At 46.4% G+C, this 25,869-nt stretch overlaps 1 non-coding gene across 1 annotated transcript; it reads right to left on the bottom strand.

Moving 5' to 3' along the window:
* Positions 1 to 21,271: 21,271 nt before the first annotated feature.
* Positions 21,272 to 21,378, bottom strand: LOC143937607 (U6 spliceosomal RNA). Its single transcript, XR_013263700.1, has one exon. It is a non-coding gene; the product is annotated as a U6 spliceosomal RNA (small nuclear RNA).
* Positions 21,379 to 25,869: the final 4,491 nt, after the last annotated feature.

Raw genomic sequence — 25,869 nt, 5'->3', positions numbered from 1 at the left:
CTTCTGCCACTGCCTTCTTCTCTTCTTCTTCCTTGAGATGTTAACACAACGCTCTCTATGGCCGCAATGGCAGTGACGCGTTGTGCGGCAACTTATATAGGGGCAAGGGGCGGGGCAATGGGTGATGTCACATGGTGGCCCCGTCTCTTATGATGTCACGGTCCCAGCATCCTGGGATGGGACATCATAAGGGGCGGGGTCACCATGTGACATCGCCTGGGGACCCCGCCCCTTGTCCCTATATAAGTCGCCACACAATGGCTTGGCTTTTTCTCTGATTAATGCTCTCTTTGCCCGGTCTGTCATTTTAGGTGGACCGGCATGTCTTGGTAGGTTTGCAGTTGTGCCATACTCTTTGCATTTTCGGATGATGGATTGATCAGTGCTTCGTGAAATGTTCAAAGCTTGGGCTATTTTTTTACAACCTAACCCTGCTTTAAATTTCTCCACAACTTTATCCCTTACCTGTCTGGTGTGTTCCTTGGCCTTCATGATGCTGACTGTTCTCTAAGAAACATCTGAGGGCTTCATAGAACAGCTGTATTTATACTGAGATTAAATTACACACAGGTGGACTCTGTTTACTAATTAGGTGACTTCTGAAGGCAATTAGTTCCACTAGATTTTAGTTAGGGGCATTCGAGTAAAGGGGCTGAATACAAATGCACACCACTCTTTTCAGATATTTATTTGTAAAAAAAACTAGAAAACCATTTATCATTTTCCTTCCACTTCACAATTATGTGCCACTTTGTGTTGGTCTATCACAGAAAATCCCAATAAAATACATTTACATTTTTTGTTGTGTAGTATTATTTTTCTCTCTTTCTGCGGCTGCTGAGGTATGATGGCGCCACCTGTATAGTATTTAGGAGCAGAATCTTCTTAATCAATGTGATCAGGACAGGATCTTTAACAAGCACAGTGTCTCCACTCAATTGGGGCTTGTGAATATTGGAAAAGGGCAAACAAACACTGCATAACAAGAGCATACACTTGGTAAATGGGCAAGGAAATGATCACATCACTACAGTCTGTAACATAACAAAATGTGAAAAATGTCAAGGGGTATGAATACTTTTTCAAGGCACTGTATCTATCTATCTATCCATAGATCTATCTCATGTTAGCTATTTCCCTCCATTTCTCTTTTTTTTTTTTTTTTTTACATGTCTGTCTATTTATCTCTCTACTATATGTCTCATTCTAAATCAGGGGTGCTCAACCTTTTGAAGAGCGAGGGTCACTTAAGCTACTTGGTAACCGGTCGCAGGACACAATGAGTGGAGCGGGTGGAAGACGGGTCCATGTTCACTGTTCATATGCAGAGTGGAATACAGACAAAGCCCACTCTATGATATTTGCTCTCTGATCCAATCCACCCAGATGGAAGGGGACGGATCCCCTTCTGTTTTTTTTATCAGATTGGAGGTAGGCGGGTATTAACGGGCACCATCTGTTTACATCTGCCGATCCAGAGAGGTCAGACTGATCATGTGAAAGGGGCCTAAGGATGCTTTCACCGATGAGTTGTGGTTTACTCTCACCGCCGGTACTGCGCAGTGCACCTGCGGCTTTCCTGCAGGTTAGCTGCACTTTTCCATAGACTTCTAATGCCCCGTACACACGAGCGGACTTTTCGACATCCAAACTCCGACGGACTGAGTCCGGCGGACTATCCGATCGTGTGTGGGCTGCAACGGACTTTAGCGAAGCTAAAGTCTGACGGACTTTAGAAATGAAGCATGCTTTAAATTTTCCCGACGGAACTCCGCCGGACCCGGTCCCCTTTGAAAAATCCGCTCGTGTGTGTGCTACTCCGACGGACTAAAACCGACGCTAGGGCAGCTATTGGCTACTGTCTAGGAACTTCCTACGTCGAATCCAGTCGTACGTCATCACGTTCGACTCCGTCGGAGTTTGGTGTGATGGTGTGTGGTCAAGTCCGTTCGGTCGAAAAGTCCGCCATAACTCCGTCGGAACTCCGGCGGAACTCCTTTGGAGGTCTGTCAGACTTAATCCCTCTCGTGTGTACGGGGCATTATATATCCTGCAGGTGTGGTGCACTTTCTGAAAGCACTCCAAACCCGCAGGTAATAAGCAAATTCTTTGGCTCAGTGTGGATCAGTTTGAAAGCCACCCAGTAACAATTGCAGAGCAGATATGCCCATATATACACTGTAATTTTAGTAGCAAACTTACCTTTAACCTCCCTGGCGGTATGATTATTTCAGATTTTTGATGCTCAAAGTGGTACAATGTTTTCCATGGAAATTTGGCATTTTATATTGTAGGCCTGTAGTTCTTATGCTGCTAAAGCTGCGTACACACGTAGCGGTATGTCCGACGTACTTAGTCTGGCGGACTTCCCGCCAGACTGTCCGTCGGACTTTCCGAACGGGCTACTTGCCCACACACGGCACTTTTTGAGCGGACTAATACGGCGTACTAAGTCCGCCGTACTATCCGCCCTACTTTTGAAATGAACGGACTCGCCCACACACGCAGAGGAAAGTCCGCTCATTTCGAGCGCGTCTCCAGGTAGGCGGGGCCCGCGAAGGAGACGTTGCTGGCCCCGCCGCCTGGTATGGACTTAAAGGGGAACCCCAACGCCGGAAAAAAACGGCGTGGGGGTCCCCCCCAAGTCCACAACAGACCCTTGTCCGAGCACGCTACCCGGCCGGCCAGGAAAGGGTGGGCGAGCGAGGTTGTCGGGGTCTGTCGTTGGTTGTTGGGGTCTGCGCAATAAAGTATTTTATCTCGTGTGTTGTGTTTTTTTTGTACTTTTATTTTACAGGTGAATGGGTAAGGGTACATTGTACCCCATACTCATTCACATAGGGTGGGGGGCTGGTATCCGGGGGCCCCCTAATTAAAGGGGGCTCCCGGATTCCGATAAGCCCCCCGCCCGCAGACCCCGACAACCAACGGCCAGGGTTGTCGGGAAGAGGCCCTTATCCTCATCAACATGGGGACAAGGTGCTTTGGGGTGGGGGGGCCGCGCGGCCCCCCTTCCCCAAGGCACCCCCCATGTTGAAGGCACGCGGCCTGGTACGGCTCAGGAGGGGGGGGGGGCGCTCGCTAGCCCCCCTTTCCTGGCCGGCCGGGTAGCGTGCTCGGACAAGGGTCTGTTGTGGACTTGGGGGGGACCCCCACGCCAATTTTTTTCGGCGTTGGGGTTCCCCTTTAAGTCCATACCAGGCGGCGGGGCCAGCGACGTCTCCTTCGCGGGCCCCGCCTACCTGGAGACCCGCTCAAAATGAGCAGACTTTTCTCCGGGCGGGAAAAGTCTGCTCATTTCAAAAGTACGGCGGACTGGCATACACACGGCCGGATTGTCCGCCGAAATGAGAGTCCGGCGGGAAGATTGGAGTGCAACACGGCATTCTAAGTCCGCCGTACTTTCGGGTCAAAAAAGTATGCCGGAGGCTACACACGGGGGGATTGTTTGGCGGACTTGAGTTTGCCGGACTTTTCCACCGGATTGTTTGATCGTGTGTACGCGCCATTACACACGACCGGACTTTTCGACAGTCTTGGTCCGGCGAGTAATCCGAAGGACTTTGCAGCTGAGGTCCACCGCACTTTCAAACGAACGCACTTGGCCACACACGATCACTCCAAATGTCCGATGGATTCGAACGTGATGATGTAGAATAAGGAACTTCATAGCCAGTAGCCAATAGCTGCCCTAGCGTCGGTTTTAGACCGTCGGACTAGCACACAGACAAACGGATTTTTCAACCAGACTCGAGTCCATCGGAAAGATTTGACGCAAGTTTTATTTCTAGGTCCGCCGGACTGTGGGAAGAAAAAGTCCGCTGGAGCCCACACACAATCGAATTGTCTGATGGATTCCAGTCCGCCGAACCAAGTCCGTCAAAGTCCGGTCATGTGTACGCGGCATTAGGAATAACACACCTAAATCTGTCCAAACAAGAGTCTAATAGACATCCCGGCTATGATAAAGTTTGAAATACGAAATCATAAATTATAATATAGTAAATAACTATAAATAATTATAACAAATAATAATAATAATAAAAATGATTCAATAATGTAATCAAATAAAAAAAAAGAAATTTGCTCAGTTGCAGAATTGTCGCTGTCATTATTTTCAGTGTTTGATGACGGACTTCCCCACAAATCACTATCGCTCAATTCTGCAAGTGATTCTAATTTATTATCGCTGTTTTCTAGCTGGTCTAAAACTGCTTTTGATGTAAAGGGACACTTTTTGGTTGCTATGGACAATCTCTAGTTTCCAGGCAGAAAGAACATTATGTTTTATATAAAACTGCATGCAGAGCACTGGACAAACCACTAGGGACAAAAGGGATTTAAAATAATTTGATACAGTAATGTAATCTGTAAGATTACAGTGTACTGTATGTGTAATATGTTTTTAACTTTTTGAATTTGGCACCGTGCTCCGTCCCCGTGCGTCGCAACGCTCGCAGGGAATGGAGCTCAGCACTGTGATGGATCCGGCGGCACACATTGCAGGAAAGTAACTTTGCCTGGATCCTGAGATGTGATGTGGCTCGGGGTTACCGCTTTTGGTACTGAAACCACACTGAGCCACACTCAGGATTACCACTAAGGAGGTTAATAAGTCTTCCATTTGGGTTTCGCCAGCTGTTGCTGTCCCACACAGAGTACATTTGGTATCACTCACCTGTGATGGGAGCTGACGCTATACAGAAAGCATCTGCTTATGCGGCTCTGCTCCACAGCCATTTGCTTCCTCTACCACCAACTTCATTTACAACACTGATACTCTGGAATGGCAGATTGGTAACCCGTGATCTGGGCTTGCCAACCCGCTATCCTGGAACAAGAGGATGTGTGCCACATTAGTAGGCTCTGCAAGCCATATGTGACCCCCAGGCCACTGGTGGGGCACCCCTGTTCTAAATGATCTTTCTAGCTATCTCCTTCTCTATCTCTCTCCCACTTTTCTATCTTTCTTGATCTATCTATCTATCTATCTATCTATCTATCTATCTATCTATCTATCTATCTATCTATCTATCTATCTATCTATCTATCTATCTATCTCTCTATCTATCTATCTATCTAATTCTAATTCACAATTATTTGCCACTTTGTGTTGGTCTATCACATAAAATCCCTATAAAATACATTTACGTTTTTGGTTGTAACATGAAAAAATTTAGAAAATTTCAAGGGGTATGAATACTTTTTCAATCCACTTTGCACTACAAGTGCAAACTGCACTTGAAATTGCACTGAAAGTGCACTTGGAAGTGCAGTCGCTGTAAATCGAATGCCCCGTACACACAATAGGATTTTCCAATGGAAAATGTGTGATAGGACCTTGTGGTGGGAAATTCTGACCATGTGTAGGCTCCATCACACATTTTCCATAGGAATTTCCGTCACACAAAATTTGAGATCTGGTACTCAAATTTTTCGATAACAAAATCTGTTGGAAATTCCGAGCGTGTGTACATAATTCGGATGCACAAAGTGCCACGCATGTTCGGAATCAAGCAGAAGAGCCGCACTGGGCTATTGAACTTAATTTTTTTCAGCTCGTTGTATGTGTTGTATGTCACCGCGTTCTTGACGTTCGGCATTTCCGAGCAAGTTTGAGTGACCGTGTATATGCAACACAACTTTGAGCCAACATCTGTTGGAAACAATTCCATAGATTTTGTTGTCGGAAAATCCTATCGTGTGTACAGGGCATAAGGGGTAGATCTGAAATGAGGGGAAGCTCTGCCTTTTTTATTATACAATCATGAGCAAGCTAAAATGCTGTTTTTTATTTTCCTTGCATGTCCCCCTCAGATCTACAGCGACTTTACTTCCAAGTGCACTTTCAGTGCAATTTCAAGTGCACTTTGCACTTGTAGTGCAAAGTGGATTTGCCGTTAGTAAATAACCCCCTTAATCTCCATCTCTTTTTCTTTTCCATTCTCTCTCTTTTTGTTCCTCTCTGTCTGTTCTATCCCTCTACAAGCTCTCATTCTTATATATCTTTCTTGCTATCTCCGTCTCTCTCTCTATGTTTTTTTTATTTTTATTTTTATCTATCTATCTAGTCTATCTTATATATATATATATATATATATATATATACATATACATATATACATATACATATATACATATACATATATATATATATATATATATATATATATATATATATATATATATATATATATATAAAATGCTTGGAACTATTTACCTTTACATTTCCGAGACAATTTTTTTATTCTGTGCAGTGATCGGGGTGTTTTTTTTTTTTTTTGCTCTAAAAATAACATACAGATGTGAAATATGCGAGCAGACATGTCCCTTTACTAAATAAACCCGTTTAGATAAAAAGCAAGGAGTTAACATTAGTCGACATTACTACAATGAGCAGGTAATGAAAAGTCCATTTACCTTTAATGAACTGGCGGTGAACCAATAAACATCATTAACTGAGATGGGGAAAAGCTTTTAAGACGTAATTCCTAAGACCACAAAAATGCCTCCTCTACATCTATTTTTCTTAACAGTTTATTGGTCTTCTGGTCTATTATTTGACATTTTTATTTCTGTCTACCCTTTTGTATGCCTATGCCTTGTCCCCATCATTGCCTACACTACGCTAAGGCTTGCTATAAATGGTTCTAGAATAGCCAGCGATGGTCCATATATTATGAACATGGCCTACAATAATTGGGCCATGTCTGAACTCCAAAGAGGTAAAAAGCACCTCTGATAGTCAAACTAGTTATTCTACAGGGAGATTTTCCAGCGGGTTGGAAATCTTTTTGGGAGTGAGCAATCTTAGTACAGAATATCTGCTTCTGTGGCCATCAAGCCTGGAGTTAAAGTGGACCTTGCAGTAAAACTCAAGGTCTACTTATACTTTCTTGGCCCTGTAAACATCACTTGAACATAGTATGTCCAGAAAATATCTTGTAAAGAAGAAAGTAAGATTTATATTAAAGTGGTAGTAAACTTTGTTACAGTACTTGTACCTACAGGTAAGCCTATAATAAGGCTTACCTATAGGTACTGTAACTATATCCTAAACTTACCGTATTTTTCACACCATAAGACATAATTACATAGTTACATAGTAGTTAGTAAGGTTGAATAAAGTCACCAGTCCATCCAGTTCAACCTGAGTGAGTGACTACAATTGTCCCTATCCCTGTACATTTCACACTCACATCGGTCCCTACCCTCAAGGAGTCCACAATCCAAGGTCCCCATTCATATACTAGGGCCAATTTGGGACAGAAGCCAATTAACCCACCTGCATGTCTTTGTAGTGTGGGAGGAAACCGGAGTACCTGGAGGAAAACCACGCAGGCACAGGGAGGACATGCAAACTCCAGGCAGGTAGTGCCATAGTTGAGATTCAAACCAGCGACCCTTTTTACTGCTAGGTGAGAGTGCTACCCACTACACCACTGTGCCGCCACATGCACCTAGGTTTTACAGGAGAAAAACAAGAAAAAAATATTGAACTGAACCAAATGGTGTACTAAAATATTTACCAGTGCCCATGAAATGCAGCCTGACCTGTGCCAATGAAATGCAGCCTGACCTGTGCCATACAATGCAGCCTGACCTGTGCCATACAATGCAGCCTGACCTGTGCCATACACTGCAGCCTGACCTGTGCCATACAATGCAGCCTGACCTGTGCCATACAATGCAGCCTGACCTGTGCCATACAATGCAGCCTGACCTGTGCCATACAATGCAGCCTGATCTGTGCCATACAATGCAGCCTGACCTGTGCCATACAATGCAGCCTGACCTGTGCCATACAATGCAGCCTGATCTGTGCCTGGTGAGGACATCATCACATCCGGCAGAGCAGCCCATGCTGGCGCCGCGGCCACACTCCATTCTGCCTGCTCTGTCTTATGTCTATGACAGGCAAAGCCGAGTGACAGGTGACAGGTTCATAGCCAGGAGATCGCCTAGAACTAAATAAGTCTTGCGAACGCAACCCCTAGACAAGGGTGGTGTCCCCTTCCTACCAGCTAGATCTTGGGGAACACATTGCATCCAAAACCTTGCTACAAGACACTCATGCAATGGACAGGATGTTGCATTCTGTGCTCAACACTGCCCTGTCTTTACTTAAATGTCTATCAGATGCTCTAATTCCTGTGGATGTGCGCCATTGCTGCCATTCCTTCCTATGGGTGTGCTGTATTTATAGCAGTTTCTGTCAAGCAAAGCAGGGTTCACCCGTTCCAATCTAAGGAGAGATTCCTTCATTTCCTTTATGGCAAAAAAGGTTGTCCCCAAGACAAGAAATGAGAGGGGAAATCTCTCCCAACTAACCTTTCCCCATTCTATCCAAAACTAAACAAAAAGTTTTGGGTATGTAGAGATACCTTAATTCTTCTGAGTAATTTTTTTCCAACCTCCTCTCTTTGGAATTTTATATTTTTTAATCCCTGTAACTTTTTGCCTATGAAACATCTACATTTTATTCTGTATTACCTGAACATAAAATTATTGAGAGGCTTTGTTTCCATCTCTGAGCACACGCATGCCAATCATAATTAGAATTTTGATTGACACTCATATACTGAACATGATCATTTGGAAGAAATTTTACATTGTTTCCCAGACCTTAAAAAATAATATGCAATCATAAGCAATTTATTATAGAAGTATGAGCCTGTGCTCACATGCAGGTGCAATAATGAGGGACTCAGGTGTTAGAACCTTTCAGCTATGTCAATGTCAATCTTTGCTAGTTCCGGACACAGCTTGTTTTTTTTTCCACTTTCTGAAACATTGAGCAAAACGAATGGATAAGGATTAACCTTGAATTCCCATATAAATGTTAAAAAATGGATGCTGCTCTGTATTCAAAAATACATTACCAAGTATAAGCCATTTTTTGAGTTGTCACCAGAATAGCTTAAAAGGGGAAAACTTTCAATGGGGACACTAGTTCTGGTGACAACCAGGGATTTCCCTCAATCTGGAGGGATTTCACCTTACTTTCTGTTTTGACTATAGGACGGGACATGAAGGGAAATCTCCCAAATGGGACACAGGTGGCACATGACAAAATAACGGGTTATAACCCTCCCCAACGGTATCCAAAATGACTAGAAAGTGTTGCCTTGACGTCTTCAGGTTCTACCTTAAAGAAGGATAGGACCCTCTACTAAGTACGCTTTTAAAGTATAACTAAAGGCAAAACTTTTGTTTTAAATAGATTGGAGAGGGATTAGAACACCGTAGGGTTTTTATTGCTGTTTGTGTCTTCATTGGGGAGATTCACCCTCTCAAATTGTCCTATTTACCCTTACTGAGAGTGAAAGTGAAAGAAAATCCCAAATTTCGGGTTGTTACCAAAAAAAAGAAATAGAGGGGAAGTCTTCCAATGGGAACACTTGTTCTGGTGACAGCCAGGGATTTCCATCATTTTGAAGGGATTTCCTCCCACTTCCTGTTTTGGCTATGGGACGGGAAGTGAAGGAAAATCTCCCCAACAAATAGACAGGAGTTATAAACCTCCCTTACACTATCCAAAAAGAAGGAAAGACTCTTGATGAGGTAAGAATTACACGTTGCCTTCCCTCTGTTACTAATGCTGCACATAATTTCTAACAATAAGCAGTGCAAATACTTTTTTGAAAATTTGTTTCTTAGTGGTCATCTGACTGTGTTCTGAGTGGCTGCTGCGGCTGGTCAGAGGAGATCCTGACAACATCCAGGAGATTTCCGCTGATGGAGTGACATCACCAGGGCTGGGATAATGGGTGGGCAGGAGGGACTGCTGCCCTGGGCGTGGTGGGTTGTGCTAGAAGGGGTGAGTTGGATGGGGAATTTGTACTAGGAGGGTGGATTTCTGTTAGGAAGGTGGTTGGGAGGGGGGGAATTTGTGCTAGTAGGGATGATTAGTGGGATTTGTGCTAGGAGGGGAAGTTTGGGGGAGGGTTAGTGCTGGGATAGGGAGATTTGGGGGGGGGAGAGGATAAATGCTCAAGGAAAATTTGAGGGGTACAGGATTTGTGTTAGGAGGGAGGATTTGGGGAGGGAGAGGATTTGAGCTGGGAGGGGAGATTTGTACTGGAAGAAGGGAATTTTTGTTTGGGTAGAAATTGAATTAGAATTATTATGTGCAGCATTCATCAAGAAGAGGGAAGGCAACATGTACAGCTAACGTAGCAGAGAGCCTTTCCTTCTACTTTAAGGTTTCCTTCAATAGCATAATAGATTATGAACTCCCAAGGAACAGTATTTAATAATATCTCTGGGGTCTTACATCTAAGCTCGTGAGCAATGAAGAGGTTAATCACGATAAAAATAGCACAAGATTGTTCACTCTTATTACCTACCAGTACTATGGGATCAATGATTGCATTTAACGCACGGCTGCTCAAGCAGATAACGGAGTCCTTCTGATGGACAATAGAAAACAATATGAGACACCAAGGTAATTACATGTCACCCCTTCCCCCTCATCTCCGGTCTATTCAATGGTTCAGATAATTCCGAGAAACAAAATAAACTTAACTGACAAAATCTACCAGTATACATAGATATAGAGGTAAAGCTGCTGTGGAGAAAGTATACTGATCACTACCCGAGCCATCAACGTGGCCTACAACGTGGAACGCTGGCCTGTGATTTCAGGGAAAGCTGTATTGTACAGAAGCTGCCATTGTTAAGCAACCTCTGAAAATGATAGTTGCCTGGCTGTCATGCCCATCCACTGGCTTGAGTACTGTCAAGTCACTAAACAAGAACAATCACTAATATCAGGGGAATCAGAACTCCTGTTCTGTGTACTTGTCCAGGGTCAGAAAAGAAATGACTCAAGCCATTTTGGATACAGTTCTCCATTATGTTGCCTCTGATACATACTGTACTCAGCAACACCATAAAGAACCTCAATATGACTATTAAAATGCACATTGCCAAATAACAATAGTATATCATTTTATCTAGGAGCACATTTAAGATGAACTCCTGAACAGGGACGGACTGACCATTGGGCAACTTGGGCACTGCCCGAGGGCCCCGTGCCACTAAGGGGCCCCATAAGGGTTGCCAGCCTCAGTAAAACCAGGGAAAGTATGTAAAAATCTGTGTTTTTTTTTACATCTGTCTCTGAAATGTCCCTCACCGACATCCATTTGGTCTAAAAATCCCGAGATTATAGCTGCCCCAACTCTCCAGTACCTTCTCAGCCAATAGAAACATGTCTGTGTATACTGTGTGTACATGTATGTGTATACTGTGTGATTGTATACTGGGTGTGTGTTTGTGTATACTGTGTGGCCCCATAATCTGATTGCCTGGGGGCCCCATAATCTCCTATTGCCCGGGGGCCCCATGAGTTGTCAGTCCGCCCCTGCTCCTGACTAGTGATGGCCGAACGGTTCGCCCGGCGGTCGTTTCGCGGCGAATTTCCGACTTTCGCCGTCCGCGGGTTCGAACGCCTTTTTCCGTCGTTCGCCCCGGCGGACTTACGTGTTTAATGTATACAAGAACTTTAACCTTTCGTGACACGTTTATCATGTGTTACAGGACAACCAATTGAGACATGACAGCTCATGGACACTTGGACATTCCCCCTAACCTATAAATACACCCGATCCGGTGGCCATTTTACATTCTTTCTTCTGTCACTGTAGGGAAAGGATCCTGTGTGGAGTAGGGACAGAGAAAACGCTAGCTATTTGGTACACAAAAGTTCTTTTCAGGACTGGTATAGGTGTTAGGTCAGCAGCCTGAGTTTCTTTTGTCAGTTTAGATAAAGGGACAGAGCGCTGTATGCTGCTATTTTAGGGACAGCTCAGCCAGATTAGTCTTTCTTCATCATCATCATCATCATCATCATTAGCTGTTACTATCAGGTCCACAAAAGAGCTGTTCCAGCTAATCGTTCCAGCCTACTCTTTTTTGCCAATTTGTATAGGGACAGGCAGGAAGCAGTGTGTCAGGCAGTGAGGATAATTTTAAAGACTTGCTGTTACTATTAGTTCCACAAAGGTTCTTTTCAGGACTGGTATCAGTGGTACGGTAATAGGCTTGTACACGTATAATATTCTTTCTTCCAAATATAGAAAGAATATTATACTTGACTGCTGCCCTTCTGCTGCAGTCTGCTAATCATTCACAACTCACTTGTTCCACAAAGCTCTTTATCAGGACTGGTAACTTGGTCTGTCTAGGGTGCTACGGTACATAGGCTTGGGTGCGGTACAGTCTGCTGTTCTGTAAGGACCGCTATCGGTCCACAATACATAGGGTTGCCGTGCACTACTGCTGACCGCTGCCCTATACTGCAGCAGTCCTTCAGCGGTATAGGGACTGACGCACAGTCTGCTAAACACTAATACACAACCTGCTTGGTCCACAAAAGTTCTTATAAGGACTGGTAACTTGGTATAGGGTGCTACGGTACATAGGCCTGAGTGCAGTACAGTCTGCTGTTCTGTAAGGACCGCTATCGGTCCACAATACATAGGGTTGCCGTGCACTACTGCTGACCGCTGCCCTATACTGCAGCAGTCCTTCATTGGTATAGGGACTGACGTACAGTCTGCTAATCACTAACACACAACCTGCTTGGTCCACAAAAGTTCTTATAAGGACTGGTAACTTGGTATAGGGTGCTACGGTACATAGGCCTGAGTGCGTTACAGTCTGCTGTTCTGTAAGGACCGCTATCGGTCCACAATACATAGGGTTGCCGTGCACTACTGCTGACCGCTGCCCTATACTGCAGCAGTCCTTCATTGGTATAGGGACTGACGTACAGTCTGCTAATCACTAACACACAACCTGCTTGGTCCACAAAAGTTCTTATAAGGACTGGTAACTTGGTATAGGGTGCTACGGTACATAGGCCTGAGTGCGTTACAGTCTGCTGTTCTGTAAGGACCGCTATCGGTCCACAATACATAGGGTTGCCGTGCACTACTGCTGACCGCTGCCCTATACTGCAGCAGTCCTTCAGCGGTATAGGGACTGACGTACAGTCTGCTAAACACTAATACACAACCTGCTTGGTCCACAAAAGTTCTTATAAGGACTGGTAACTTGGTATAGGGTGCTACGGTACATAGGCTTGAGTGCGGTACAGTCTGCTGTTCTGTAAGGACCACTATCGGTCCACAATAGATAGGGTTGACGTGCACCACTGCTGACCGCTCACCTATACTGCAGCAGTCCTTCAGCGGTATAGGGACTGACGTACAGTCTGCTAATCACTAACACACAACCTGCTTGTTCCACAAAAGTTCTTATAAGGACTGGTAACTTGGTATAGGGTGCTACGGTACATAGGCCTGAGTGCGTTACAGTCTGCTGTTCTGTAAGGACCGCTATCGGTCCACAATACATAGGGTTGCCGTGCACTACTGCTGACCGCTGCCCTATACTGCAGCAGTCCTTCATTGGTATAGGGACTGACGTACAGTCTGCTAATCACTAACACACAACCTGCTTGGTCCACAAAAGTTCTTATAAGGACTGGTAACTTGGTATAGGGTGCTACGGTACATAGGCCTGAGTGCAGTACAGTCTGCTGTTCTGTAAGGACCGCTATCGGTCCACAATACATAGGGTTGCCGTGCACTACTGCTGACCGCTGCCCTATACTGCAGCAGTCCTTCATTGGTATAGGGACTGACGTACAGTCTGCTAATCACTAACACACAACCTGCTTGGTCCACAAAAGTTCTTATAAGGACTGGTAACTTGGTATAGGGTGCTACGGTACATAGGCCTGAGTGCGTTACAGTCTGCTGTTCTGTAAGGACCGCTATCGGTCCACAATACATAGGGTTGCCGTGCACTACTGCTGACCGCTGCCCTATACTGCAGCAGTCCTTCATTGGTATAGGGACTGACGTACAGTCTGCTAATCACTAACACACAACCTGCTTGGTCCACAAAAGTTCTTATAAGGACTGGTAACTTGGTATAGGGTGCTACGGTACATAGGCCTGAGTGCGTTACAGTCTGCTGTTCTGTAAGGACCGCTATCGGTCCACAATACATAGGGTTGCCGTGCACTACTGCTGACCGCTGCCCTATACTGCAGCAGTCCTTCATTGGTATAGGGACTGACGTACAGTCTGCTAATCACTAACACACAACCTGCTTGGTCCACAAAAGTTCTTATAAGGACTGGTAACTTGGTATAGGGTGCTACGGTACATAGGCCTGAGTGCAGTACAGTCTGCTGTTCTGTAAGGACCGCTATCGGTCCACAATACATAGGGTTGCCGTGCACTACTGCTGACCGCTGCCCTATACTGCAGCAGTCCTTCATTGGTATAGGGACTGACGTACAGTCTGCTAATCACTAACACACAACCTGCTTGGTCCACAAAAGTTCTTATAAGGACTGGTAACTTGGTATAGGGTGCTACGGTACATAGGCCTGAGTGCGTTACAGTCTGCTGTTCTGTAAGGACCGCTATCGGTCCACAATACATAGGGTTGCCGTGCACTACTGCTGACCGCTGCCCTATACTGCAGCAGTCCTTCATTGGTATAGGGACTGACGTACAGTCTGCTAATCACTAACACACAACCTGCTTGGTCCACAAAAGTTCTTATAAGGACTGGTAACTTGGTATAGGGTGCTACGGTACATAGGCCTGAGTGCAGTACAGTCTGCTGTTCTGTAAGGACCGCTATCGGTCCACAATACATAGGGTTGCCGTGCACTACTGCTGACCGCTGCCCTATACTGCAGCAGTCCTTCATTGGTATAGGGACTGACGTACAGTCTGCTAATCACTAACACACAACCTGCTTGGTCCACAAAAGTTCTTATAAGGACTGGTAACTTGGTATAGGGTGCTACGGTACATAGGCCTGAGTGCGTTACAGTCTGCTGTTCTGTAAGGACCGCTATCGGTCCACAATAGATAGGGTTGACGTGCACCACTGCTGACCGCTCACCTATACTGCAGCAGTCCTTCAGCGGTATAGGGACTGACGTACAGTCTGCTAATCACTAACACACAACCTGCTTGTTCCACAAAAGTTCTTATAAGGACTGGTAACTTGGTATAGGGTGCTACGGTACATAGGCCTGAGTGCAGTACAGTCTGCTGTTCTGTAAGGACCGCTATCGGTCCACAATACATAGGGTTGCCGTGCACTACTGCTGACCGCTGCCCTATACTGCAGCAGTCCTTCATTGGTATAGGGACTGACGTACAGTCTGCTAATCACTAACACACAACCTGCTTGGTCCACAAAAGTTCTTATAAGGACTGGTAACTTGGTATAGGGTGCTACGGTACATAGGCCTGAGTGCGTTACAGTCTGCTGTTCTGTAAGGACCGCTATCGGTCCACAATACATAGGGTTGCCGTGCACTACTGCTGACCGCTGCCCTATACTGCAGCAGTCCTTCAGCGGTATAGGGACTGACGTACAGTCTGCTAAACACTAATACACAACCTGCTTGGTCCACAAAAGTTTTTATAAGGACTGGTAACTTGGTATAGGGTGCTACGGTACATAGGCCTGAGTGCAGTACAGTCTGCTGTTCTGTAAGGACCGCTATCGGTCCACAATACATAGGGTTGCCGTGCACTACTGCTGACCGCTGCCCTATACTGCAGCAGTCCTTCATTGGTATAGGGACTGACGTACAGTCTGCTAATCACTAACACACAACCTGCTTGGTCCACAAAAGTTCTTATAAGGACTGGTAACTTGGTATAGGGTGCTACGGTACATAGGCCTGAGTGCGTTACAGTCTGCTGTTCTGTAAGGACCGCTATCGGTCCACAATACATAGGGTTGCCGTGCACTACTGCTGACCGCTGCCCTATACTGCAGCAGTCCTTCAGCGGTATAGGGACTGACGTACAGTCTGCTAAACACTAATACACAACCTGCTTGGTCCACAAAAGTTTTTATAAGGACTGGTAACTTGGTATAGGGTGCTACGGTACATAGGCCTGAGTGCGTTACAGTCTGCTGTTCTGTAAGGACCGCTATCGGTCCACAATACATAGGGTTGCCGTGCACTACTGCTGACCGCTGCCCTATACTGCAGCAGTCCTTCAGCGGTATAGGGACTGACGTACAGTCTGCTAAACACTAATACACAACCTGCTTGGTCCACAAAAGTTCTTATAAGGACTGGTAACTTGGTATAGGGTGCTACGGTACATAGGCTTGAGTGCGGTACAGTCTGCTGTTCTGTAAGGACCGCTATCGGTCCACAATACATAGGGTTGCCGTGCACTACTGCTGACCGCTGCCCTATACTGCAGCAGTCCTTCATTGGTATAGGGACTGACGTACAGTCTGCTAATCACTAACACACAACCTGCTTGGTCCACAAAAGTTCTTATAAGGACTGGTAACTTGGTATAGGGTGCTACGGTACATAGGCTTGAGTGCGGTACAGTCTGCTGTTCTGTAAGGACCGCTATAGGTCCACAATAGATAGGGTTGACGTGCACCACTGCTGACCGCTCACCTATACTGCAGCAGTCCTTCAGCGGTATAGGGACTAAGAGTTTTGTCACAGGGTCATTTAAAAAATGACATGCAGAGGAAGAGGCAGGCCCTTCCGCAGGGGTGGTAGGGGTAGGGCAGGAGCAACAGGCTTGAGCCAAAGTGGGAAGTTGCAGAAGGTGCGTTCAATTACTTTAAAGGATGCACCAGACTTGGTTGAGTGGCTCGCTCAGCCTTACTCTTCTGCACCCTCCTCATCCTCTCGATCTGCACCCTCTTCTTCACTCTCTGCTATGTGCACCCCCAAAGACACTACCACCAACAACACGACCACCACCACCACCACCACATACCTTCCGCTTGAGTCACTGGAATTATTTTCCGATCCATATCAAGAGGACATTTCTGATGCGCAGCCACTCTTGGTATTGGATCAGGAAGAGGAGGTAGCAACAAGCGCTACTCAGCAGTCTGACGCCAGTACCCAGATCAGCCCAAGGAGGAGGTTGGTCCCCGGTGTTGCTGCCTACTCTACTTATAGCGGTGGGGAAGGTGACGTTGATGATGACGTGTCTAGTGATGTCACGTGGGTGCCCACAAGAGAGGAAGAGGAGGGGAGTTCAGAGGGAGATATGGACCAGCAGATAGGGAGGAGAAGCAGCAATGACTTACATTGCACAGCAGGGACAAAGCAGACTGCAAATGTATCAGGAGCGAGTCATCGACCATGTACGGTCACATCTGGCGCTCCCAGGACACCGGCACATGGCTCCGCAGTGTGGGCTTTTTTTAACGTGTCCGCTGCTGACAATAGCGTTGCCATCTGCAATCTTTGCAGTCAACGCGTTAGTCGCGGTAAGCCCAATACTCACCTAGGGACGACCGCCTTAAGAAGGCACATGAGCAGCCATCACCGAGCCCAGTGGGAGCAACGGAACACACAAAGCCACACTGCAGGCTCTCACCGTCCAGCCTCGTCTTCTACTTCTCCTTCTCCTCTCTCCTCACAATTGTCCTCCACTCCACCTTCCATCACGCCAAGCTCACATTTTTCTGCAAAAAGGCAGGCTTCCGTGGGCCTAATGTTTGAGCGTAAAAAAATGATGACGCCGGATAACCCTCTTGCCCAACGGTTGGCGGCTGGCTTGTCAGAACTCATAGCCCGCCAACTACTGCCATATAAACTGGTGGACTCGGAGGCCTTTCGCAAATTTGTGGCCATTGGAACACCACAATGGAAGGTCCCAGGAAGGAAGTATTTCTCAGAGAAGGGCATCCCAGAGCTATATGGCCATGTTCAGCGGCAAGTGAATGTATCTCTGGCACACAGTGTCGGTGCCAAGATACATCTGACCACAGACACGTGGTCTAGCAAACACGGGCAGGGAAGGTATATCAGTTTTACTGCCCACTGGGTGAACCTTCTGACGGCCGTCAAGCATGTAACCCGTGGCACCCGTGTAGATTTGGTTTTACCGCCACGGATTGCATGCAGGCCTGACTCTTCTTCTCCTCCTCCTACTCCATCCTCCTCCCTCTCCTCCTCAGCTGCCTCCTCCTTTTCCGCTGCTAGCGTCTCTTCCACTGCACCGCCCAAGCTCCCCAGAACCTATTCCACATGCCAGGTGAGACGTTGCCATGCCGTGCTGCGTCTGTTGTGCCTGGAAGCAAAGAGCCACACTGGCCCGGCACTCCTTTCAGCTTTGCGTTCACAGGCAGATGAGTGGCTAACACCGCTCAATTTGACAGTTGGTAAAGTGGTGTGTGACAACGGTGCCAATCTGCTTAGCGCATTGAAACAGGGCAAAATCACGCACGTGCCGTGCATGGCACACGTCTTAAACTTGGTCGTGCAGCGATTCCTTGTCAAATACCCTGGGGTCCAGGACATCTTGCGGCAGGCAAGGAAAATCTCGGCCCATTTCAGAAGATCTTACACGGCCATGGCTCGCCTTGCTGACATTCAGCGGCGACACCATCTGCCGGTCAGACGTCTTATTTGCGATTGCCCGACGCGATGGAACTCAACCTTCTATATGCTTGATAGGCTGCTCCAGCAGAAACGTGCAGTTAACGTCTACCTGTATGAACTCTGCGAAAGAAACGGTTCTGGGGAGCTGGGTTTTTTTTCACCGCGCCAGTGGCTGCTCATGCGCGACACATGCAGACTTCTGCGGCCATTTGAGGAGATCACCAAACTGGTCAGTCGCAGCCATGGCGCCATCAGTGACATGGTACCTTATGCCTTCTTTCTGGAGCGTGCATTGCGTCGTGTCATTGATCAGGCTGTGGAGGAGCAGGAGCGGGAAGATGAGGAAGTCGCAATGCTGGATGAATTCCCAGGGGGGGCTACTCTATCTGAGACAAGTCAACAACAGGAGTCTGATGAGGAGTCAGAGGAGGATGGTGCCGGGGCGGATGAGCAGGAGCAAGAAGAGCATGCTTTAAACCTTTCTGGGATCCCTGTTGTGCGAGGATGGGGAGAGGAGAATGAAGAGGACGACATTATCCTGGATGATGAGCAGGAGCCAGGCCACCACACCGCTTCCACTTTAGTGCAAATGGGGGCCTTCATGCTCCAGTGTTTTAATAGGGACCCCCGTATAAAAAGCATGAGGGTCAAGGACCAGTACTGGGTGGCAACGTACTTAGACCCCCGGTACAAACACAAAATGGCGGAAATGTTACCGCCGTCGCAGAGGGCTGTCAGAATGCAGCACTTCCAGGCCTTGCTTCGAGAAATGCTGCATTCTGCTTTTGCGTGCGCTGGCAGAGGAGCAATTCCCACTCCCAGAGAAGGATTTGCGGGTACCAATCCAACAGCGCCTGCAAGAAGAGGCCGGTTTGAAGATGTGTTGGTGACTTCGGATATGAGGTCATTCTTTCAGCCGACCCATCGACAGGTGTCATCCGGATCCAGCATCAGGGAACGCCTAGACCGTCAGGTGTCCGACTACATTGGGTTAACGGCCGATGTGGACGCTCTGAGGAGTGATGAACCCCTAGACTACTGGGTGGGCAGGCTTGACCTCTGGCCAGAGCTTGCCCAATTTGCAATCGAACTGTTGGCTTGCCCCTCATCCAGTGTCCTGTCCGAAAGGACGTTCAGCGCAGCAGGGGGGATTGTGACCGATAAGCGTACTCGCCTAGCTCACCACAGTGTTAACTACCTCACATTTCTAAAAATGAATGAGGCATGGATCTCGGAGGAATTCAACACATGTGATCAGTAGACCATGTATATGTCTATAAACAATTTTTGGAATCAAGCACACAGACCTTCTTAATTCATTTGGCTCACTTCCCTGACCCAAAAAAGCACACCGTACTATATGCCCCTACCCTCCTCTTTGAAGAGGTTGAGCGGTGTCATATTTCTACTGGGGCTGCTTATTATGAGGGGTTCCCACCATCCCTGTGCTGTGCTGACTTCCTCCTGGGTGTTCTTATTATGAGGGGATCACACCATCCCTGTGCTGTGCTGACTTCCTCCTGGGGGTTCTTATTATGAGGGGATCACACCATCCCTGTGCTGTGCTGACTTCCTCCTGGGGCTGCTTACGGTGCTGCTGTCAGCGCTGTATGTCACGGAGCTGCTGTCAGCGCTGTATGTCACGGAGCTGCTGTCAGCGCTGTATGTCACGGAGCTGCTGTCAGCGCTGTATGTCACGGAGCTGCTGTCAGCGCTGTATGTCACGGAGCTGCTGTCAGCGCTGTATGTCACGGAGCTGCTGTCAGCGCTGTATGTCACGGAGCTGCTGTCAGCGCTGTATGTCACGGAGCTGCTGTCAGCGCTGTATGTCACGGAGCTGCTGTCAGCGCTGTATGTCACGGAGCTGCTGTCAGCGCTGTATGTCACGGAGCTGCTGTCAGCGCTGTATGTCACGGTGCTGCTGTCAGCGCTGTATGTCACGGAGCTGCTGTCAGCGCTGTATGTCACGGAGCTGCTGTCAGTGCTGTATGTCACGGAGCTGCTGTCAGCGCTGTATGTCACGGAGCTGCTGTCAGCGCTGTATGTCACGGAGCTGCTGTCAGCGCTGTATGTCACGGAGCTGCTGTCAGCGCTGTATGTCACGGTGCTGATGTCAGTGCTCTGTATTACGGTGCTGCTGTCAGTGCTCTGTATCTCCTGCACCCTCTTGTTTGCCTACCCTGGTCCCTGACCTTCCCTCTCCTCCATTGCCTTCATTAGCTCCATAGTCCTGAATTGTCAGAACAATTTCCCAAATAAAAAAAAAATGCTTGTAGTTATCGATCCCAAATTCACCTCATACATGTATTATGCTATTGTCCAGGTGGTGGGACTACGTGCTACCCCCTAATAATTACCCCGTGGCCGCAAATTCGACCTAAAGGTTTGCGAAATTCGCCTCCCATTGAAGTCAATGGAGCCCGCGGCGAACGGTCGTTTTCGCGAACGTTTGTGCCCGTTCGCGTTTCGCGTTCGCGAAACGTCCCGTCGGAAGTTCGTCCATCACTACTCCTGACAGATATAAATAAGCACCATTTGAAAACACCTTTACTCTAGTTCTGTGTCCAGCCAAATCTTACTAAAATCTGGAGGTCCCCCAGATATCCAGCCTTACATGAATGAGTAAGGAATACATAATACCTTGGTCAATCATTCACAAATAAAATTGAGTAGCAAATAACAAAACACGCATACACTTTGAAAAAGTAAAAACAGTCCCTTATTAAAAAAGAAAAAAAAAAGTCCCACAGTATAAATCCAATATCAACTGTGTTTTCCAGAAATGTAGAGCGATCATTAATCTGTGGGACTTTATTTTTTATTTTTTTTGCTTTCTCTTTTTTTTTCTTTATGGAACACTTCATGAATTTGTGTGTCATCCTTGCACAGGGGCCATGCTAATCATCTCTGTATCGTTCCAATTTTAGTATATGTTCTAGCGAAGCGAGGACTATGTAACTGTAGCTGTAACTATGTAGTGGCCATAACCCTTTGTAGGGCGGCCTTAACTTACTGGGCTTACCGGTTACCTCCGCTTGGCTTGTTCTTCCACATCTAGGGGTTCCCAGGGTTGAAACCCAACAACTTGAATGCTGACACAAATAAAGTCCTTTTGAAAGGTTTTATTTTGCAGTGATAACATCCAATAACACAGTCTCTCATGGCAACAGAGGGCACGAGTGCAGATCTATCAAAGTCTATAATTCCACCCAGAGAGTATCCACTCGCAGCTGGGTACTTCAAGGCTGAACAGACCTCTAGCCAGAGATCATGGCAGTCAGCATGTTGACTCAAAATTTGAAACAATCCTATGAACGTGTACAAGTTGTAACTAAGGGTGAACAGGAACCTTTTTCCTCAGTACCTGGAACGTTTTCTGTCTCCTTAATAGTACTGGAAAAAGCGTGAATTCCTCAATGTCCTTCCCAACTCAGCAACCAGGCACTTCTCAGGGTGCCACTTGTCGGCCCTCCTCCGAAGAGTCCTTTCCCGGTCACTTCCACAAGCTGTGGTGCCCCTCCAAGCCGAGAGCACAACCGGACACCTTGAATCCTCCCTCAGTTACTGCTCCTCGGACCAGCCGGTTCCGAGACTTGGGAACAGACGGATCCCTACCCCAGACCAGACGGGTCTATTAGGGGCCTCTAACAGGAACATGTTGCCGGATGTCAAACACCCCGTGACCGGGACCCCTCACGGGACTACCCTGGTCCTGGAACAAGACCGGACAACACGGGCCTCATGAACTCCTCTCCCTCACCACGTGACCCACACATCTTAAGTACCCCTTCCCAGACTCCTCAGCGGGCCCCTGGCACTCCCACTGATTGGTTCCGAGAAGGTTGATACACAAAACGTCCAACCAGACCTGGTTCTGGCCTGTCATGTGCACCTCAATGTTCACATGACCAGGTAGAACTTCCAACACAGTCCAGACAGACTGATGTCAAGGCCAACCTATGTAACCCCTACTGTTCTAAGGCAAAAACTAAATTTACATGCGTATGACACTTTGTCCAAAATGTCATCCTCTACATAACTTTTTTGTGAATGAGTAACCAGGGATACTATATCCTGCTTACTGTGGGTATCTGGGGACCCTTTTATTCCAAAGGGGGCTTGGAATGTGGGGCAGAGGTGTTTGTCTCCATCATCATAGGCACAAGGTGCTTTGCCAGGGGTGCCCTGACAAGGTACCCCTCCATGTTGAGCAAATGTGCTACAGTATGTTGTAGTGCACAAGCCTTTTTGGCAGAGCAGTGGGCCATTTACAGTGGGTTATCAACATAACAGTGTAGCACAGCTTTGCCAGTTGGCCAAGAAAGTCAAGCAGTGGAAGTCCATAGAGATTAAGCATTTCCTAATCCTGCTAAAATCAGGTTATGGTCATTTATTTGTACTTAGGGTCAGTCCAAGCATAACTGGTATTTGATTTTTGTTGGAGAAGCTAGAAAGATAAATCACCAGCCAACATCATATACTGTATATAGGGTATAGTCTACACCAGCCATTCTCAACCAGGTTTCAGTGGAACCCTGGGGTTCCTCCAGAGGTTGCTAGGGTTTCCTTGAGCTGTGGCTGATGAACCACCTATTCCATGGTACCTACAGAGTTCAAGGTTCAGCATCACTTAGGAAAGCCAGCAGCATGACACCAAATATCCTTTTAGCTGTCTTTAAGGGTGGCATTCTGAGCACCACTTTAAGTGGGACATTCTTCCTATTGGCCACCAGTATAAGGGGCATTGTTCCTATTGACCCCTGATAAATTGGTTTTAGTAAAGGTTCCTCGAGACCTGAATATTTTTTTGGGGGATCCTCTAGGGTTAAAAGTTTGAGAAAGGTTGGTCTACACACATGCTATAACCATTATGAGTCCCCACACTCCCTACTGGATTTGCTATTTATTTTATATTATGGAGAATAAAACAGGAGGAACTGGAACACACAAAGGCAAATGGGGACATCCAAAACTCCCAGGTGGACAAGAAAAAAGATCAGGAATTATGACTGCTACAGCTCACTGTTGACGTATCTAGAACAGGGATTCTCAACCAGGGTTCCTCCAGAGATTGCTCGGGGCTCCTTGAGCAATGAACAATTTCTGCCTCTTAGATAAGTTCCCACTGACAATGTTTTTTTTTTTGTTTTTTTTTATCTATAAGGGGGTAATTCCTCCCAATGACCACAAGTGTAAGGCCGCGTACACACGGGCGGACTGTTCGCCCAACTTAGTCCGCTGAACAGTGTTTCAGCGGACAGTCCGCTCGTGTGTGGGCTTCAGCGGACAGTTTCAGCGGACAGTCTGACGAACAAAGTTTTTCGGAATTTCCGTAAGACAGTCCGCTGAAACTTGGTTTCAGCGGACAGTCCGCTCGTGTGTAGGCTTGTTCGACAAACTAAGTTTTGCGCATGCTCAGAAAGAATTTACACGGCGAAGGTTGCATTGCAGTGTATAGGACGTCGAATTTCTCGTCCCGCCGTACGTGCCGTTCACGTCATCACGCACGGTTTCAGCGGACTGTTCGTTCATCGTGTGTGGTCAAGTCCGTTCATGCAAATTTTGAGCGGACTGTTTGTCGGATTGTTTGACGAACAAAGTTGGGCGAACAGTCCGCCCGTGTGTAAGCGGCCTTAGGAGCATTCTTCCCACTGACCATCACAGTAATCTATCATGAGTTGTAGATATCGTAATTTTTAGCAGGGGTTCCCTGAGACCGGAAAGTTATTTTAAGGGTTTCTTTGTGTTGAAGAGGTTGAGAAAGGCTGGTGTAGAATATAAAAGAAGCAAGAGACAGACTCATCCCATCAGGCAACACCTATAACTAAAATTCACTTTTTTTTTAGGTGGAACAACCAAATTTTGCTGGAATACGAGCAGCTTTGGGTCCAGATTTCCCTTAGTTTCTTCTGCGTATTCCTCCAGCATTGGTTCTCCTAATTTCTCTGGCTGGAGGCTGCCATTTTGCTGCAGCCCAGAGCCCCTGAACAGCAGTAAATCTTTAGGCTGTCAGGAGATCGGCCTCTAGTGGCTCTGATTTGTGGCACAGTGCCAAAAAAATAAATAAAGCAACTGAGCATTTGCAGATCAGGGTGAGACAGTGTATTACTGGATTTTAAACACTATAGGCACTTATAATGTTTTATATAGCTATACCTGCAAAAGGGGGCAGCCTGCAGTGATGTAGCAGTGCTTAATTTTTTTTACTAAAGCTCCACTTTAAAGTGGACCTGGCATCAATTTTTCATTTTCTTTTTTCATGCATGTTACATAGTTACATAGTAAGTATATTAGTTACAGATATTTATTACTTCTGCACAAACACCACATTACTACCCCTAATAATGCTTTGTGGGGTCGGGGAGAACACAGTGATTACTGCTATGATAGCATACTTCCCAACTTTTTGAGATGGGAATGAGGGACACCTATCAGCAAAAGTATGCAGGCATAGGACACACCCCTTGCCACGCCCCCTTAAAGGAGAATTGTACAAAAAAAACAAGATTGGTTAAACTAACAAGTGTTTTTTGTTTACCACTACTTTTACTTTATATTGGCTTTTGGAATTTACAAATGCAGCAATTTAGAAATCAGATGAAAGATTTAGTGCTGGAAAACACTTTTTGATAGATAAAAAGTGCATTTTATATATATCTATATAGATCAGACCAAAATGAGGGACAAATGAGGAGGAAAGAGGGGCAGAGGGACATTGCTCCAAATATGGGACAGTCCCTCGAAATCAGGGACAGTTGTGAGGGAGCTATGTAATGGCCACTAGCAATAATCAAATGTAAAATCCAACAGGCTGGTTGTACCCAAGTTGTTCAATTGATCAACTTAGTACATGCAGCCTGCTCATACACAGTTCGAATCTCGGACAGTCCCTGCTGAACCAGCCGAGATTCAGACTGGCTATGGATTGCTTAACCCATGAAGTGAAGGGCTGTAAAAGCAACCAGACTTGACAGATTCAAACATCCCATCACTACAAACACAATTGTATAGGGAGGGGTATGTATCAAGGACCTTCTATTTTTTTAACTACCTCAATTAACATATGAATTGCCACAATCAAATACTGATGAGAATATTTTGTTCTCTGTCATATTTGCTACAATCTGCCTAAATTGCAGTCTATACTGGCACCCTAGGTGCTTTATATTTTATTATTATATGTTATTATACATCCCTCATTAGAACCCATTCAAGGACGATTGTCTAGTCTTTTCTACATACAACCAGCTTCAAGGTGCCGTGGAATTGCAGGTCAAGATTAGCTGGAGCTTCCACTGATTTTGCTTTGGGTGATATCAGTTTAAACACTTAAGGACCGGAAGATTTGCCCCCTTTATGACCAGGCTATTTTTTGCGATACGGCACTGCGTCGCTTTAACTGAAAATTGAACAGATGTGCGACCTTGCGACCTTGTACCCAA

This window comes from Lithobates pipiens, unplaced genomic scaffold (assembly GCF_037356315.1).
Source record: "Lithobates pipiens isolate NorthernLeopardFrog02 unplaced genomic scaffold, aLitPip1_a1.2 Scaffold_28, whole genome shotgun sequence".
Lineage (NCBI taxonomy): Eukaryota > Metazoa > Chordata > Amphibia > Anura > Ranidae > Lithobates > Lithobates pipiens.
Note: the sequence above shows the minus strand (reverse complement) of the source record. Positions and strands in the feature narration are given on the sequence as shown.